This window comes from Alosa pseudoharengus, unplaced genomic scaffold (genome assembly GCF_046254945.1).
Source record: "Alosa pseudoharengus isolate Yale_2024_CS ecotype anadromous, Long Island Sound unplaced genomic scaffold, YU_APseudo_1.1 YU_APseudo_1.1_scf_1, whole genome shotgun sequence".
In the NCBI taxonomy this organism is placed as follows: Eukaryota; Metazoa; Chordata; class Actinopteri; order Clupeiformes; family Clupeidae; genus Alosa; species Alosa pseudoharengus.
Genome location: NW_027468564.1, coordinates 33,260,673 through 33,280,829, shown reverse-complemented (window position 1 = coordinate 33,280,829; position 20,157 = coordinate 33,260,673).

The following is a 20,157-nucleotide window of genomic DNA, read 5'->3' as shown; positions in this document are numbered from 1 at the left end:
GTTGGTCTGGGGACACTGAGGCACTCATGAGTCTCACATGCCATTTCATTGACCCCAACTGGGACAGGAAGCAAGTCCTCTCAAATGCGAAAACAATGTCAGGCTCCCACACAGGGGAGTATATTGGTGACATGTTCATCAGTCTGCTGGAGTACTGGGACATCAGCCATGACAGGGTTGTACTTGTTCTCCGTGACAGTGGGGCAAACATGGTAAAAGGTCTCAGACTGGCGGAAATACCTGATCTCAGCTGCAGCGCACACACCCTACAGCTTGTGGTGAATGATGGCATCAACAGTCAGCGAGTAGTGCTGGACATTAATGCCAAGTTAAAGAACATCGCCAAACATTTCAACCACTCTGTTCTTGCAAATGTAACAGGGTGATACTTAAGAAAGGGCCAAGGGGCCAATCACAGTAGCCTGACTACGCCACCCTGAGGCCTAATGCATCAGGGAATCTTTAAGAGATCGTACCTCTAAACCGAGACAGCTCTTTCAGGTTCGTAATTACACCATGGAGACATGATTCCAGGAAAACAAAGGATTTATTAATACACAAACGGTTGGGCAGTGGGGATCTGAGGGTGGCAACTATGGACGTCCACACAAATATTTTACATGCAAGCATAAAGAAAAGCTCACCTGTTACACAGCAAAGGCACACCGCAAAGCGATAAGCAATACACAAAACCACACCACACGTATGCTTAGACTAGCCCCCCTCAGAGCCACCTCCCTACTAAATAAACATAAAAGTTACACAAACAGAAGGACAAGACAGGCAACACAAAAACCAAACATAAAATAACCAAAGCAAAGACAAGACAAGACAGCAGCACGACCCATGTTACCCCACCAGCATGACTGCTGCCTGACGATAGAACAGACAGGGGCTATACCAGTGGAGCCTACATTGCTACTGGCTGCTGCCCCTCTTAAGTAGCGCTCCACTGGTGCCAGATTGCTTAATTGCCTATGCCCCACCCCCTTCATTAGCACTGGAAGGTGCTATGGGGAAATAGCAGGCAGAGAAGGTCTACCTGCTACACAAAGCATAAGCTTAACAAAATTCAACAAGAACTTGGCCTACCAGAGCACAGCATCCTCCAGTCTGAACCCACTCGCTGGAACTCCACGCTTCATATGATGCAGAGAATGGTGGAGCAGAAGAGAGCTCTGAACATCTACGCTCGAGAGTATGGGAAAATTACCACTCTATCCCCTGATCAATGGGACATAGTTTCCTATTTAATTGATACATTGGAGCCTATGGAGGAAGTCACCCTTGAGGTGAGCAAGTCAGAGGCTTCCATCTCCTGCATCATTCCAAGCATTGCAGTGCTGAAGATGATTCTTCAGACAGAGGGGCCAAACACAATTGGGATCAAAACTTTGCGAGAGTCAATGCTGCAAAGCTTACAGAGAAGATTCCAAAAGATGGAGGACACACAATGTCTAGTGCTCGCAACACTCCTGGACCCTCGCTATAAGGGCCATGTCTTTTCAGAGGGCACACTTGACAAAGCAAAAAGGTGGATAAAGAAGGAGCATGCTGTTGTGTCTGAACAGCTGAAGATGGCCACGAGTGCATAAGAAAGACCACACTCGAAACAGAGAAGGGTGGAAGTTGAGGAAGTACCTGGTCCCTCCAGTGTCATTGACCAAATGTATGCTAACATCTTGGGACCTCATGGATCTCCTACTCAGGAGAGTGATGAAGACTGCCTTCTATCTGACTAGCTGCAGCACTACCTCCGGGAGCCAGTGATAAATAGGCAGACTGGTAAACCGCTAGAATGGTGGAAGCAAAATTCATCCCATCTACACCTTCTTGCACAACTAGCAAGAAAATTCCTTTGTCCACCACCTTCCTCAGTTCCCAGCGAGGGTGTTTAGTGAGATTGGGAAAATTTATGACAAGAAGAGGAGCAACCTCAAGGCCGAACAGTTGTGTTTCCTGCGTGACAACCTTCGTTTCTTGAACTGGCAGTATTGAGAAGCATAAAACATGCCTGTGAAACTGTGAAATAATTAAGCTTGAAACTTGTTTACATTATTGTTTATGTTGCTAGTATCCCCTTTGTTACTAGTGTGTTTGCAGCACTAAAATATTTTTATTTCGTATTTAATTTTATGTAGATTATATATTGAATATTTAAGACTCAGAGTTGGTATTTATTTATTTTATATTTAATTCATATGTTGATTTTTGAATGTTAAATTTTCAATAAATCGTGTGAAGTTTACAAGTGTTGTGCCTCTTACTAGTATGATTTTTAGCATGCCAATTAAGGATAATACGATAGCATGTCGGCCCAAAAAATCGGCAGGTCACATCGGCCATCGGCTGACTCAAACCGCTAAAAATCGGTATCGGCATCGGCTTTAGAAAAACCCAAATCGGTCGGTCTCTACTCTGGACCCAACTTACAACCTGCCAAACAGAAAGGCCCTATCCGGGACACAAATGCCACAGCGGTTCCAAAAGTTAAGAGGTGAGGTAGCGGCCAAAATATCTAATGTGTCAGCTGTGTGTCTGACAACAGACTGTTGGACTTCTAGGAATACAACAAGTTTCATGGCTGTCACCTGCCACTACATTGCCACCACAGTTGGACTTAGTCTCTGAGCTACAGAGAGACGCAGCGAGCCACACCACCACCCATGGTGGAGCGGTGGGAGTATTCCCCTTAAAGGGGTGGTTCAGGATTTTGGACATAAGACCTCATTTCCAAGTAAGCAAGTGTGATATTTATCAGTGGAGACCGTTTTCAACACGTTTCATCCAGTCCTTCTAATTGCAGAGTTCGCAGGTGCTAGGCTAGCGCAAGTCAACGGTATGTGCTAGCCTGCCACTAAAGACAGTCTTACCCACTCCAAAGTACACCTGAGGCAAATTCCAGACAATCGATGTAAATGTCTGTGTTGGTAGAATAGTGTGAGAAATACAACTACCCTCGCATCGCGTTGCAATAGTTATACTTTGGTCCCTGAAGTTGGTAGTAGTCATTTTGCATCTCAGCGGCGGACTGATATTACCAAGGCTACTACTAGGTATCCCCATTGGAGTGCGCTTTACTGTTTACTTTTCGGCGCAGTACTACTAACCGGAGCAAGTATAATTCCGCCGCTGCTAAGAAACTAATCCCTCAAAATGTAATGTGATCGTTGAAATGCAAGGATAGAATAACGTTAGAAATAACACTACCAAAACAGACATTTACATCGATAGTCTGGCGTTATAATTTATTTGCCTCGGGTGTACTTTGGAGTGGGTAAGACTGTTTTTAGTGGCAGGCTAGCACATACCGTTGACTTGCGCTAGCCTAGCACCTGCGAACTCTGCAATTAGAAGGACTGGATGAAAAGCTGCCGTCGGGGGCTGCATGCAGTCGACTCAACCTCTCCACGGACAGTTTTTAATGTTTATCAGAAAATAACTACTCAGTATTCTGATTGAGTATAATTTTCGGGACAATTAGGGCGGGATTCGGGACAACTGCTTGGATATCGGGACTGTCCCGAATTTTTCAGGACGTCTGGTCACCCTACGCCCAACGGCAGAGTGTGGGCATGACGGGCAGCAGAACGGGGTTGCCAGAGCTCACGCCACTTGGCCAGAATAAAGGCTCATCAAATACACATCCTTTAAGAAATTGACTGTGGCGTGTTTTCTTGATTGTGATTGTCTTTATTACATTTTAATTTTCAAAAAGACAGCGCATCATCCAGCGGAGCATCCAGTGCCATGCGCTCCACTCCATACACTGAAACTGAACAGCCAGGCGTCTGCTGGCATTTCCTGTGCTCCCACTGCCTACAGTTCTGAGTCTGTACTGTAGTTTTGGAGTCACGGCAAGAATAAGATAAATTAATAATAACCTCAAAACAAATTACTGAAGCACTCATATTTGCCTGACGGTAGATCTTTGGTCAAACTGAACAGTCAGCGTTTTAAAGGGAGGCACACAGCTGAAAACATTTGTAGAATTTATGAGAATGCTCTTGAAATATCACAATATTCAGAGCAAAGTCTCATGCATTGTGACTGATAATGCCTCCAACATGGTAAAGGCATTCACCCTCTTCCCACACTACAGTTTAGAGGACCAGGATGAGACATCTGATGTTGAAGTGGTGAACGTTGAAGAGGAGATGGTCTACGTCCCACCAAAGAGAAGCTCATGCTTTGTCCACACTCTTCAGATTGTGGTTCGTGATAACCATGGATGAGGCTGGCTCCATAAAAAAACTTACTGGCCAAGGTCCAAAAACTTGTTTCTTTTTTCCATGACGGCAGTGTCACTGGATCTAAACTAACTTTCGAAGTGGCTTCAATTCCATTGAATGTAGACATGTTGCATCATTTCTAGCTAAAGCCCTCCTTACACTGAAAGACTTTGCAAAGATTTGGAAAAGATTTTTGAAAGACTACAGTCTCAGACCCTCTCACATCTAAAGACAAGTGATAGAGTTGTTGAGTCACAGACTAGTCACAGGCTATGATTTTGCAACAACTAGGGATCATGCAGGGTCACTATTTACAAGACTGCTACTAGATTCCTTTAAATTATTTCCATCGTGCACTACATATCAACAGGAACTAATATGATAGCCTACTCATATCAAAGTAATTTTTTCGTGTTTCTGCAGCATTGTTTCATGTGTGACATCCCTAACAGATATAGAGTTGTTCTGTCACGTGGATTAGCCGACTAATAATTTATAAGAAATTAAATAACAAATAATCATATAGGCTACAGCTGTCGCCTACTTTGCCCCTTCCTGTTTGATGTTGGAGAGAGGTCACTATTGGTTTTTATATTGTTCACGTCACTATTTGCATGAGCCACGACTAAAAAGACTGCTAAAAACATATTTGATATTGTCGTAACGGCAAAATTAAAAAAGATTGACTCCGACTGACTTCAAACCGCTAAACATTCTAGTTGACAGGAGCGCGCCACGATTCTAGTACAGCTCCCGTGATTTATGTCCGACTTTGGAAATTTAGTCGCCGACTGTGAAAACAGACCAAAATCGTACAATGTAAGGACGCCAGAATACATTTTCTAAATGTAGGGGGAGCGTACCTATGTTCCCCGCTTTGTATGTGACTGGGGAACATGGAACCCTTTTTCCAGAAAATAATTATTAAAATTATTGCAACCGGGGAACATAGGACCCTTTTGGGGAAAAACGGGGAACATAGGACCTGGGGAACATAGGGATGACCCCAATGTAGGCTAAACGTGTTTTATCTGCTTCACAGATCCCTGGCAGCAGTGGCGGCCGCTGGTCTTTCAAAGAGGGAAGCTCATTTTTGGCCATTTATTTTTATGTTCTGACATTATTTTTCAATCGTTCCGCTCCGAACGGAACCGGTATATTTAACGTTTTCGTTCTTGCGTTCCACCACCAACATGTCATTCCTGAACCGGTTTGGAACGTACAATAACGTTAGTTCTTAACGTTCCGGCAGTGTTATTGGGCCTATCAAGTCTATTTGTGTGGTTGATACCTTACAATAGACCTACTTATTGGTATACCTACTTATTGGTACCCTTAATTTACACAGTAGTCTAAATGCGAAAAAATCATAAATCACAGGCAGCATCCAAAAATATTTGCGATATCCATCTCACATACCATACCAGACTGCTGCTGACTGTAGCCTATATTCTGTGATAAATATAATTTCGTATCAAAATCATTTCTGGATAAGTGGGCTAGAAACACTTTGCCTGGTTGTAAGTTTTATCCATATTCCATGGAGATCTTCAGATATAGAGGCTCGCTCAATAATATCTAACCCCGCCATAAGCGAATGTTGTATTGTCTATGTTGCTGACAAATACCCAAGTGTCTCCAACTTCCAATTCAACTCTACATTTCATTGTGCAAACATTTAAAATCCCGACTTTGAAACGACATAAGATCTGGGCACAGGCACAATTATCTTCACAGGCCTACATTACAAACATAATTTCCAAATCAATTTCACTGCGCAAGCAGCCCTAGGCCTATTTGAGATCCCAACTGAAATGGCATACGGCCTAGGCTATATTACAACAGCAAGACAAAATATACACATTTGGACCCAAGGTCCATTTATTCGTTTTTTCAGCCACAATCAAATTATTATTACAATCAAATTATGACTAGAACATATTGGTAGGCCTATCTGAAACTCAGCGCTCTGTTCAGTCACATTTTCAAAGCACAACAGTGGAACAAACTCTGCCCCACAGCCCTCGACTTGGCAGGTAGATTTGTTGAACGTTGCATTAAAACAACATGTAAAAGCCAAATTAAATTACAGTATTCAATCCGTAACAACCAAACGACATAGCCAGCTAACATTAACTGTAATCCTAGTCGGCTAGCTAATGTTGGCTAGTTAGCTAACGTCAGCTGTTAACGTTAGCTAGTGTTGAGGCTAACATTTGTTTTTCGTAGCTAGAAAATGTCTAATAGCGAGCTATATAGTGCAAATATCTGTAACCTTGTAGTGAGTTGCTAAGCTAACGTTATTATAGTGGACTCGGTTAATTTAGCTCATGTTACCTTTGTTCAATTTTGATAGAGCTCAGTGCTACTGGTTGCTTCCAAATCGCCTCTCGCCAGGGTGGTGATGGGAATTTGTTTATGAAGGGGGTGAATTTACTCATCTAATTTGCATATTATGACGTCACTGGATGGTAACCACCGTGAATTACGCACATTTCAGTAAATACTAGATGTTGAACATATTTGAGCAGTTTTACTTTCTTTTTTTGTCATTTCACCGACATAACAAATGAACAGGAATACAGTCACATGTAAACCAACAATAGTAAACTTTTACTATTACCACAAACCTTATTCTACTATACAATAAAGTAGCCTGGTCAAATCAGTTCCTATCGCGGGTGACTTTGTAGTTCTTCAGAGCCCTATTTTTACTACCCCTGCTGTCTTTACTACGTCCATTACGGACACTATCATCACCTTTACTACTGGCACCTTCAGCTACGTTGGGCAGAGGGTCGACATAAGCGTGGTATGCTTAGTGAACACTGTCGGAAAGACGCAAATGACGCACCTCCATTCACAGAGGCAGCGTGACTAGATGATCGCTCATATTCTCCAAAAGGCAGATATTCTCCTTCAGAATCAGACTAGGTAAATAACAGACCCAAGACTTCATCACATGTTAACTTTTTCTTCAACATTTGGTGTATTTCTGCTTCAATTTGTGCAAAACTATGGCCTGCATTGCTTCCGTGTTATGGAGGAAATGCACGTCTTCTTATGTGTTTCTCGTGTGTAATCGCGTGTAATACCACGTCCATTACGGACACTATCATCACTATTACCACTGGCACCTACAGCTATGTTGGGCAGAGGGTCGAAATATGCATTGTATGCTTAGTGAACACTGTCGGAAAGACGCAAATGACGCACCTCCATTCACAGACGCTCCGTGACTATCACTGCCAATAGACGATCGATCATATCCTCCAAAATGCAGATTTTATCCTTTAGAATCAGAATAGATGAATAAAAGACCCGAGACTTCATCACACGTGAATTATTTTTTCAACATTTGGTGTATTTCTGCTTCAATTTGTGCAAAACTATGGCCCGCATCGCTTCCGCGTTATGGAGGAAATGCACGTCTTCTTCGTGTGTTTCTCGCGTGTTTTTCACATGCTTCCTGAAAACTTTGAAAAAAAAGGTTGAGCTTGAATCGAAGCTCTGGGTGTCTGCCAACAAGTGGTCAAGAGTACAAATGAGATGTTACACTGTACTCGCGTCTATCGTCTGTTTTATTCAGTAATGACGCTTGTCGCAATATTGCGACATGGGCGGTTAGAGGGTTAAAGGAGAAGTTCAGTGTGATATTGACCTAAAGTGTGTTGAAACATGATACCGAGTGTGAACTTTTGTCTCATAGCTCATCTTGACTTGTCCCTTGCACTCCGAAATCTGGCGCTAGTTAGCCGATGCTACCAACAGGTTTTCGATGGGGGTGCCTCTGGCATTGTCATTTTGCATCATCTGAGGTTTTGTTGGCCAGAGGCTGTACATTCAGCACGTTTTCATGCCGGGAATAAACCATTTTGAATCAGTTTATTGCCCAAATTCCGAATATGTCAATATTCCGTTTAACCTGTTTACAAGCAAGTAGACATATTGAGCATATTCCTGTTTACGTAGCAATCAACTTTAGTCAGTGACGCAGCCTACAAATAGGCTCCCAATGTCATGACGTAAATCTCCGATGGTGGAATTCCCTGTTTTGGCTGAATAATTCAATGTCTTCAGGGTCTTCCACCTGTATTTCACTTGTTCAGGCATATGTCGATAGCCAGCCTCATTAAGGTTTTTACAAATCTTTTCAAAACGTTGCTACCATGACATTTTCTTCCGTCGATGATTGCAAGACATAAGTTTGTCTCCTCGTCTTTCCAAAAGTGTGCACGTTGTTTTGCCATGATTAGGAAAGTGTGTGGGAGACAGTTGGTTCATTTTATCCTAATTTTGTGTTAATTGGCATATGCTAGGGTGTGCAAACGGTTTACAGGTGCTGGACATATAATTAGAATATCAAAAGTTGATTTATTTACAACTAATGAAAACCCCAAATTCAGTATATCAGAAAATTTGAATATTGTGAAAAGGATCAATATTGAAGACACCTGGTGCCACACTTTAATCAACTAATTAGGTCAAAAGACCTGCAAAGACCTTTAAATGGTCTCTCAGTCTAGTTCTGTAGGCTTCACAATCATGGGGCAGACTGCTGACTTGACAGTTGTCCAAAAGACGACCATTGACACCTTGCCCAAGGAGGGCAAGACACAGAAGGTCATTGCTAAAGAGGCTGGCCGTTCACAGAGCTCTGTGTCTAAGCACATTAATAGAGAGGCAAAGGGAAGGAAAACATGTAGAAAAAAAGTGGTCCAAAGTTATGTTCTCTGATGAAAGTACATTTTGCATTTCCTTTGGAAATCAAGGTCCCAGAGTCTGGAGGAAGAGAGGAGCGGCACAGAATCCAAGTTGCTTGAAGTCCAGTGTAAAGTTTCCACAGTCAGTGATGGTTTGGGGTAACCTGACTCTCGCCAGATGAATTTTGTTCCGCCTAGCTCCACTCACATCCATCTGGGATCGGTTCCATTGAGAGTGATTTCAGCACGAGATTGTATGGTAGAGCCAATCAGGACACAGGGCGGGAGTTTCATAGATGCGACGTAGCGTAGAAGCGACTGTTCTCAGCGTCACGGGTTGGCTTCGATGTGAGTGGTTGAAGTAGCACGTCAATAGATGACGGACAAGTGGCTTATCCAATCTTATGCAAGGATTTTTTAATAAGGTCCAGCCTTCTGAAGCACCACTCCAATGGATCGATCCCAGATGGATGAGTGGAGCTAGGCGGCACGAAATTCATCTGGCGAGAGTCAGGTTAGGTTTGGGGTGCCATGTCATCTGCTGGTGTTGGTCCACTGTGTTTTCTGAGGTCCAGGGTCAACGCAGCCGACTACCAGGAAGTGGTGCTGTTTTCAACCCGCCCATGTGACCAGTCTATGGCTGGGACCTCACTCCCAGAATTTAGTAATAGTGTCCGACATCTTTCTTCTTAAAGGAACACGCCACCCAATGTCAGTAGTAATATATGTTCTTACCTTAACTTTCACGAGTTGAGTCATACCTCTCCCGTGTCCGTACGTGCACTCAAACGCTCTGGTGCGCGGCTGGACTGTGTTAGCATGTTGCTATGCTAGCGGGCTTTGACGGCAACTAAGCGTAGAAGTAATCAAAAACATCCACGTTTTACCGACTTAAATACAGTTGCACGAGTAGTTGATAGAAATGCTACGGCCACGCAACATGAAACGTGGCGATTTTCCAAGCGAATAAACCGGAGAACTACAATGTGTGGCGCAATAGCACTTGGGAGTACTTCGACCTAGCGTAGTAGTATTGTTAACACCTAATTGTAGATCCTATCCACCACAGAGTTTAGAATCCATGCTGGATCGACCCTCAGCCTCTCCCTCCCCTCTGAGCGAGAGAGAGGCACACACACTAGAGATGCGCTGATGGGCTATTATTTCAACCATAACTGCATAGCAAAACTTATCATCCATCAGCCATCCATCAACACCAAAGTTTTTTGACCAATCTTCGAAACGGCACCCGCCCACCATCCGCTGGTTGTTTTAATGTAGGGGGTGATGCAGCGCTGCTGACGTGAGGCTAGAAAGCCCTTGCCTGTTCTAGGAAGACTGATCCAATGCAGCAAATATATTAAAAGGCTAAAGTCGTACATTGGCTATGTTGTAGCCTATCCCCAGAATATCAGCAGCAAACTCAGTCTCTGTCTCGCAAAACAGTCTCCAAATAAAACGCACATCGGCATGTTGCCTATATGCCAGCTTGTGACAATATATCGTCCAAAATGCTTGATTGCATTGCATTCTCCACATTTTTAGCTACATTTTCATGTACCACATCAGCATTTTTGTTCAGTAAATCTTTTGTAAAAAGACAGAGACTGAGTTTGCTGCTGATATTCTGGGGATAGACTACAACATAGCAGCGCTGCATCACCCATATAGCCTATATATATAGGGGAGAACCGGCACAATTGTAACACTTTTTTATTTTTCCAATTCAAACTCGATTTACACAAAGACGATAGACTTGAGAGTTGTGAAATTTGACCAGAACAGAGTCGTACATGTCTACTCCATGAAAGTTGAAACAGAATTTAAAAAAGATGTTATAGTTTGTCAATAATTTAACTTAACAGCCATAAAAAAGTGCGGTACAGTTGTAACAGTAGCGTCATGAATGTAACAGTGCTAAAATCGTGAATCCTATAACATATTTTAACACAAAACAGTGCTGGGTTAAACAAAGAGCATCTGTTTTCATATAAAATCAAGAAAAAAAGTCCAAATGTATGACTGTTAAAGCTAATTTATTGCATTATTGATTAGCCATTGCAGACCATATTACGGTGTTATAGCTCACAATAACCTTTAAATATGCTTATTTTGGCCATATCCACTTGATAAAACCAGTAAATATAGTTGATAAAAACTGCTTATTTCTTACATGTCTGAAGCATTTGGTCCAACAGTGATATTTCAAGTTGCTGTGTTAACTTTAATTGGGTGATGGCGGCACAAAAATCATAATCCATAACTCGCAATGAGAATGTTCGTGCATTCGCGATAAAATCAGTTCATTTTGCCATAGAGACTGGTGTTACAACTGACCCGCACAGGTCATGTTTTTATTTTCATTTAATTGCATGTGCTGTGACTACATAAATCAAATTGGACTCATGTTAACTTGAAACAGAGGGACTGAAGATATGAATGACATGTGATTGAAGTCCACACGCTCAAATTTCACAAAGCAAACTTAAACAAACAGTTGCGGTTAAAAATAAATAAAAAATCGCGATGCTTGAATTTTGCACCTTTTTGCTTATAGTACGGTGTCTTGTGTAATTCCGCTGGATTTTCTTGTAAAAATTGATTTTTTTGCATATTTTGCTAGTATAGAGTCTAAGGAACAAGATTTTTTTTGTCTTCAAATTTTCACGATCCATTTTCACACTTAGATGACATCATCATTTATATAATGCATAATTAAGACTGGGACTACTATCACTTGGGGGTCAAATGTGAGAAAACACTGGCAAAGAGGGTATTCTGCCTAATTTTTGGGTGCTGATTCTGAATATCATATTTACTTAGCTGATTTTTTAGTTTTAAACCTGCTAATTAGCATTTGCGGCCTAAAACTGGCCTCCATAGGCAACATAGAATGGGTGAATAGGGTAAAAAATGTAACTCTTTGATATTCTTATGAAACTTTACTAGTTGATTATTTATGTAGAGACAATATTTTTTTGCATTACAAGTTTTCTGAAAATATATGTTTATGCATGTAATTTAACAATATATCATTAATTATGCGCTAATTTGCATACATTTCAATTACAGACATCTGAATATTGGATAGTTAACATTGAATGAAGTGACGTTCAGGTTTGCCTTCAGAACTTTTTCTGGATTCAGAGCCTGAAAAGAATGGCTTGTTCAGTCCTAGGTTATGCCGATTTCAGTCGTCCCTTTATCTTAGAGACGGATGCATGGATTGGAGGCAGTTCTGTCACAGGAGAAGGATGGGTTACAGCGACCAATAGCCTTTGCTAGCCGGGGCTTGCGGCCAAGTGAGAGGAACATGTCAAATTATAGTGCCATGAAACTCAAACTCCTTGCAGTCAAGTGGGCAATCACAGAAAAAAATGGCAAGTATCTCCTGGGCAACACGTTCACCATGTACACTGACAACAATCCCCTCCAATACCTGCAGTCAGCGAAACTGGGCACTCTGGATTATTGCTGGGTTTCTCAGCTTGCCCTCTTTATTTCATCAAATATCATCCTGGGACAGCTAATTGCAATGGCGATACCCTTTCTAGGTTTCCCAGAAGCCCCACTAACACTTTGCGATCTGTGTCACACGGCCTGGACGTTCCCCTGCCGCTTGCCATAGCCAACATGCAAGCCTCGAGTGCACCTATCCAAGACTCTTGGATGACAGAATCTTGTATGGTGGACACCATCCCTGGTCGAACCAAAAGAGACCTGAAAGTCCTACAAGGGACTGATCCCTGTATTTCCAGATACCTGTGGTTTTGGTGACCGGGACGACCACATACCCGTTAAGACAAGTGGAGTGAACCAAGGGAAGTCCGCAGTTGATAAAGCAGTGGTCCCAGATACAGGAAGTGGGTGGGACCTTGTACCGAGCGATCTAGGCTCCTCCTTCTAGGGATCCAGTGCTGCAGCTTTTACTGCCAAAGGTGTTGCGAGTCGAAGTGCTCACTAGCCTACACAACAACCACGGCCATCTGGGGGTGGACAGGACCACAGATTTGATATGACAGAGGTGCTACTGGCCCCAGATGTGGCATGAGGTGCAAAAGTGGTGTTCTGAGTGTGAGCACTGTGCTTGCTAAAGCAAGACAACCCATTTCTTGGGAAATATGTTAGCCACTAAGCCTTTGTAGATAATCTCCATTGACTTTACTCTCTTGGATTGAGCATAGGACAAGAGAATGTTCTGGTTATCACAAATGTTTTCTCAAAGCTTACCCAGGCCTTTCCCACCCCTGATCAGAGAGCTTCCACCGTATCTAAGATTCTAACTGAGAGATGGTTCTATGTGTATGGCGTGCCAAGGAGAATCCACTCTGATCAGGGGCGCAGCTTTGAGGGGGAGCTGTTGAAGCACCTGTGTGACACCTACATCATAACAAAGACTAGAACCGCCACTTATCCTCCAGAGGGGAATGGTCAATGTGAACGTTTCAACAGGACACTTCATGACTTGGTCAGGACCTTACCCCCTGAAAAGAAGTGTAAATGGCCCCAGTTGCTCCCTCAGCTCGTTTCGACCCACCAGGGTCATCATTAGGCCTGATAAAGACCCTGGTGGGTCGAAATGTTGCGTTATGTTTTTAGCTCAATAAATGTAGTTCTTCTGGGAGATGCAGTGTGTGGTCCTGACACTGCACCCATATTACCACCTGGCACTCTAGTCTTTCAAGTGGGCAGTGGTAGTGTAGTGGTTAAGGAGCTAGGCTAGCGTGCAGTAGCCTGAAAGTTGTCTGTTCAATTCCCGGCTTTCACTGTTGTGCCCTTGAGCAAGGCACTTAACCCCAAGTTGCTCCGGGGACAATGTGATCGATCCCTTGTAATATAGCTGACATACAGTATGTAAGTGACTTTGGTCAAGTAGTGTCTGCTAAATATAATGTACATGTAAACTCTTTTGCAAGAACCATTTTCACGGTCGCCACAAAATCCAGGATACATGGGTGTCTACCAAGTATTAAATTGTGGAGTGTCTTGATGGAATTGGCACACACTATAAGATCAGGCTGTATGGGGAAAAGGGCCCCCTTAAGACGTTCCACTCATAATACTGCCGGACCGCATTCAATCCCCTTCCACCTCCCACAGTCTGTTTCACATGAGTATTTAGCAGAAGTAAATATTCTCCCCGTCCCCTTCAGGCCTTGGCAGATAGGTATGCTACAAGGATGGTGAACTTTAAAGCCAGGTGTGTACTGTATGCAGAAAGGCTGACCTGCAGCGCTGGCGCACACGCCCACCCGTGGGTGGTGATCATATACGTAGCTTCCTCTCTGGGAGAACACAGCCGGTCATTTGATATTTTTGCCGCATGGGTGTTTGTGGTTGTTGTTGTTGGAAGAACATGGCTTTATTCTTAATTCTAAGACTTCATTGCTTCTCTCAAACGCCCGGCCTGTTGGCTGTGGATAACCCGTTGCTTTTAAAGAGAGCAAATGCACATGGTTTAGTGTCTGAGCAATGTTTTCCCTTGAGTTATTTGTTTTTTGTATTAGTTCAGGCTGTGAGAGGGCCATCCGTGGTTTGTCTGTTTGTTTGTACCTTATATTCTTTTGTTTCTTAATTTTGCCTACTGTTACTCAACTACCCATGCCTATGACCCCTAGTGGTGTACTGTGTTGCCTATTTGTACTATTATAGATTATTTCTAAGACAAATTTCTCTTAAGGTAGACAATAGAATGACATGGCAGGTCAAGGAAAGCATCAAGAAAAGCAAAGATTAAGAAATCGTTTTTTGACATGGGCAACAAGGGTGGAGGTGTTTTTACACTTTTCAGACACTCAAAGTTTGAAAACTATGGATATTGTTTTAGAACCAACAACCTTTCTACATTATCTGGGGGTTTTGTGTGCAAAAAGTGGAATTAATTGTCAAAAAATTTGAAGAAAATGTGAAAATCACTTTTCGGACTAGATATAATCGCTTATTTTAAAACATACAGGAAAAAACACTAAAGATGGATTGTGAAAATTTGAAGACAAAAAAAATCTTGTTCCTTAGACTCTATATTAGCAAAATATGCAAAAAAATCAATTTTTACATGAAAATCCAGCGGGACCCTATTTTCCAAACACAGCGTACTGTACTATTAATATCTCTGGTCGTATTTATAGTAGACCATTCATATTTGGATGGCTGTAAGATTATACATAATTACATGATATGTGTCTGTTTACGTTTCCGTAGCTACACCATATCTTGAGAATAAAACACTGTTACATTTGTACCGCTGTTACAATTGTACCAGTTCTCCCCTACATTAAAACAACCAGCGGATGGTGGGCGGGTGCCGTTTCGAAAATTGGTCAAAAAACTTTGGTGTTGATGGATGGCTGATGGATGATAAGTTTTGCTATGCAGTTATGGTTGAAATAATAGCCCATCAGCGCATCTCTAGTGTGTGTGCCTCTCTCTCGCTCAGAGGGGAGGGAGAGGCTGAGGGTCGATCCAGCATGGATTCTAAACTCTGTGGTGGATAGGATCTACAATTAGGTGTTAACAATACTACTACGCTAGGTCGAAGTACTCCCAAGTGCTATTGCGCCACACATTGTAGTTCTCCGGTTTATTCGCTTGGAAAATCGCCACGTTTCACGTTGCGTGGCCGTAGCATTTCTATCAACTACTCGTGCAACTGTATTTAAGTTTCTAAAACGTGGATGTTTTTGATTACTTCTACGCTTAGTTGCCGTCAAAGCCCGCTAGCATAGCAACATGCTAACACAGTCCAGCCGCGCACCAGAGCGTTTGAGTGCACGTACGGACACGGGAGAGGTATGACTCAACTCGTGAAAGTTAAGGTAAGAACATATATTACTACTGACATTGGGTGGCGTGTTCCTTTAAGGACACCATTTCCATCAATGTGCAGCTTTTCCCATTCTCGTAGGAGACGTTTACTCTGAGTGCTGAGATACATGGCCGGGTGACCTGATGGTTTTGTCTTAGTCATCTTGCATCTTATTACTGGCCCAATGTGTGGGTCATCTAGCTGACTCTGTCTAATTTCGGTAACAGGGAGAGGATTATATTGGTCACTGTCTGCTGAATGTTGAGCGGGGGCAACTACTGCACATGATGGGATATTTTCTTGCATTCCCACAGCCTGTACCATGGCAGCTATACAGTCAAATGACAATTCTTCCGTGCATTTCCCCATCATCTCCTCAATATCTATGAGCATTCTGGAAAGACTGTCTGCATCTATGTTCTCTTTACCTGGTCTGTATCTAATTGTAAAATTGTAGTCAGCTAGTTCAGCTACCCACCTACAACCAGTCGCATTGAGTTTTGCACTGGACATTACATATGTAAGAGGGTTATTATCACTGAACACAATGAAAGAAGGTGCATAATACAAATAGTCACGAAATTTCTCCGTCACTGACCACTTCAGAGCGAGAAACTCTAATTTTCCTGAATGAATATGGTAAGTGGTCAGCGTGCGCGATCCGTAGGCTATCACACAAAGTTTCCCCTCTTGCTTCTGGTACAACACCGCACCCAACCCTTGTCCTGAGGCATCGGTATGAAGAATAAAGGGATGTGAGAAATCTGGGAATCCAAGTATAGGAGGCTCAACCAGACAATCAATCAGTTTCTTCAAAGTTGTCTGGTGTTCATCTTTCCACAATATGGGCTGATTTGAAGGTACACCTCTGTGTTTCTTGTTGTTCTGTTTCACCTGTTGTTGTCTTAGCACCTGTTCATCCCTTGCCTCTGCCCCCTTCAACAAATTGTAGTGTGGCCTAGCAATTCTGGAGAAATCCTTGATATACTGCCGATAATAGCTGAGAAGCCCCAGAATGGAGCGCAACTGCCCAACAGTACTCGGTCTTTTTTCTTTCAGGGCCCTCACAGCAATGGTGTCAGCTGGGTCCATCTTGCTCCCCTCAGCCGACACTATTCTTCCCAGGTATCTGACTTCTCGCCTGAAGATCTCACATTTGCTGGGCTTGAGCTTGATCCCATATTGTCTTAGCTGCTGCGGCACCCTTCGGACATGTTCAACATGCTGCCCAAATGATTTACTATAGACCAAGGTGTCATCAAGGTAAGGTACACAGATCTCATCACGCAACCCTTCTAAACACTCCTCCATACATCTTTGAAAAGCATTCATTAACCCAAATGGGATCCTAACCCATTCATATAGGCCCCATGGTGTTACAAATGCCGTCAAAGGTCTGCTCTCTTTTGCCATGAAGCCTTGGTGGTAGGCTTTACCTTGGTCTAACAAGGAGAACCACGAGTTACCCCCCAAACTATCAAGGATGTCTTGGACTCTCGGGATGGGCTGACGATCTGGCTGGGTCTTCTTATTTAGTTCTCTGTAGTCTATGCAAAGACGTAGACTGCCGTCTTTTTTTCTTACACACACAACAGGTGACGCATAAGAAGATGTCAATTTTTCTATCCATCCCTGTGCAATGAGGTCATGCAGATATTCTTTCATTTCCTTATACAGTGGTTTTGGCACTGATAGGTATGACCGCACAACAGGAGCTGTATCGTTGAGAGCTATAGTCATTCTAAGACTTCCAATACATCCAATGTCGTTGTCAGACTGGGAAAATGAGGCACATTCTTCTCTTAACATCTGGTGGACAATTACTCTCTTTGACTCATCAAGGTGGGTTAAATCTACTGGGGGATCCCATTTCTCATCAATAGTCTGGTCATTCTTTGACTGGACATGGTTCACTGATACAGCTGTGGAGTGACATGACTGATCAGAAGTGGGGACTGGATACACAGATTGCACTTCATATGCCATGCCAATGAACGTTTTGCCTGGCAGTACTATGTCATGACCTGTAGGATTCTGTGCATTCACTATGATGTAAGGAGGAGCACCCTTTTTCAGTTGCACCACTGTCTCCTTGAATTCCAGCCCATCTGGCCACTGGGGATCGACATCAGGTTCAAAGACTAAAGTGGCGTCTTTCTTTGATGGGTTTGTTGAAACTTTACACTCCACTTGAATGGACATGAACTTGGGCACAATATTTTTTTCGCTGGTGGTCTTAACTGGATATTCATGAGGCTGCTCAACTCTAACAAGGTCTATGAAAGCTTGGATTTGTGATGCCTCCAGTGTAGGGAAAGCTAATTTAACTAACTCTCTCAGTTGTTCATTGCTTGTATCATTTGATAGTCCACTTTCACTGTCCTTCACAATGTGTTCAATGGCATTATAGCCAATGATAGGGTGGGACAAATTCTCCCCTTTCATCACCAGGATGGGAATGATAAAGCTACTGGCTTTCTCAGTTGACAATCCAAACGTGACCTCAACCCAACCAAGAAAGGGTATGCTCTCCCCATTGGCAGCTACTATTCGAAGTGTGTCAGGGGCCTCAATAAGCTCAGAGACAGATCTCAGTTTTACATTTGGGAGTGTTTCATTTTTCCATCTTTCATCAATAATACAAACTTGGGAGCCTGTATCCCATAATGCTTTAGTTTTAACATTATTCAAATAACAGTCAACGACACATTGTTTTCCCACCAACGCTGCAATACTTAGACTGTTCTTATCTTTTGTCTTTCGTTTCACCTCCCTACGTTTCCAAAGTTTGCATTTTTTCTTGTGCACGGCCCAGTGACTGGTCTGACAAATCTTAGAACAGTAGAAAACGTTTTGACATGGTGCACACACCCTTAGTCTATTTCCCAACCCACTTATACCACACTGCATACACTTTTGGTGGGACACTAATGCACTACAGGTTACTCCCTGTCCCGTGGGGGCAACCCTCTCTCGTTTAATGGACTGCCTCTTGAGTTTGTTCCCCTTAGTTTGCAGCCTGCAAAGTAATGTTCACTACTTCCACATGCGTAACAATGTGTACAGAATTCGTCAGTGCCACTCTGCTGGCAACTATAACATCTTCTCATACGGCCTCTGTTCGAGGGGAGAGGGTATCGCTGTGGTGCATAGCCTTGTTGGAATTGTGCAGTTCCACTCCTTCGTGCTTGGCCATTATCTTGCCAGAAGCCTGTGGGCATGTATTCAAACTGGCTAGCAGGGAGGCTGTTGTGTTGGCCAAACATGGGCAGATTTTGTGCTGATGCCGCTTGGGGCTGCTGAATTGATTCTCGTATCTAACACACTTCAGTGCTGAGGTTCTTCAACAATGCAATATCTGCTTTGATTTCTTTCAGTTCATTTAACAGGTCAGGTTTATTTTTATTTTCCGGTGTTTTCCCTCTCTTTTCAGACGACACAGGAGCATCTGAGCACTGAGCTGTGTGAACCCCTACAGACCGCTGTGGTAGCATTTCTTTCTTTTTGTTCTGTCTCTCTGTTTCAGTCATACATGCAATGTTCAATTTCTCCAACAGCACTTCATCATTGATGCCCGTTTGTTGCAGATAAGGTTTGAGGTCATTCCTTATGTTATCATTTTGCAGACCAGTAAGAACTGAATGGAGGAACATGTTCTGCACAAGCACAGGGTCATATCTGAGACTGGACTCTGCCTCTTGAGAGGCGAAAATAATCTTCTGCCTTAGATCAAGAGCACGGAAAAGAAAGTTTTGAGGAGTCTCTTTACTGTTTTGGGCCTCTGATGTAAGTTGTTTGTACAGTTCAGTCGCACCTTTTTCTTGATAGTGGGAACGAAGAATTTTCCGTAATACTGGGAGCGTTAAGTCTGCTTTCCCCTCCAAATAGCTATGCAGTTGCATACCTGGTGCAATGGCCTTGATGACGGCATGAACTCTCTCATATTCAGGGACTCTTTTGTTTAACCCAGATTCAATTTGATGGGCTAGACTAGAAAATGTAAGTTTATCCTTTTGCCCTGGCTCTCCAATCTGGCCTGATATTTTGAATTCCCTATGCCATGGGTTGACAATTGATGATTGTACAGGGTCTTGAGTGAGAATTTGTGATGGGTGACAATGGGGGTTCTGGTTGTGTGCCTGTGTTTGCTCTCTACCTCCATGTTGCTGCTGAGACTGTAATGACAACTGTAAGGCTAGCTGTAAGGCCTCAATCTGTTTTTGAAGTTTTTCCTGCTCTGATGGCTGAGCTGGTGGAATGTCTGTCTGCTGGGGCTGTGTTGGGTTGGCAAGTAATGTATCTGCAGCTTGTGTTACAGGGATCTCAGGAGACATCTGAATTTCAGCTATTTTATCTTTCATACTAAGGAAAAGGAAGGTACCCTTGTCTTCTAGTTCCCCTATTTCATCTCTATCTA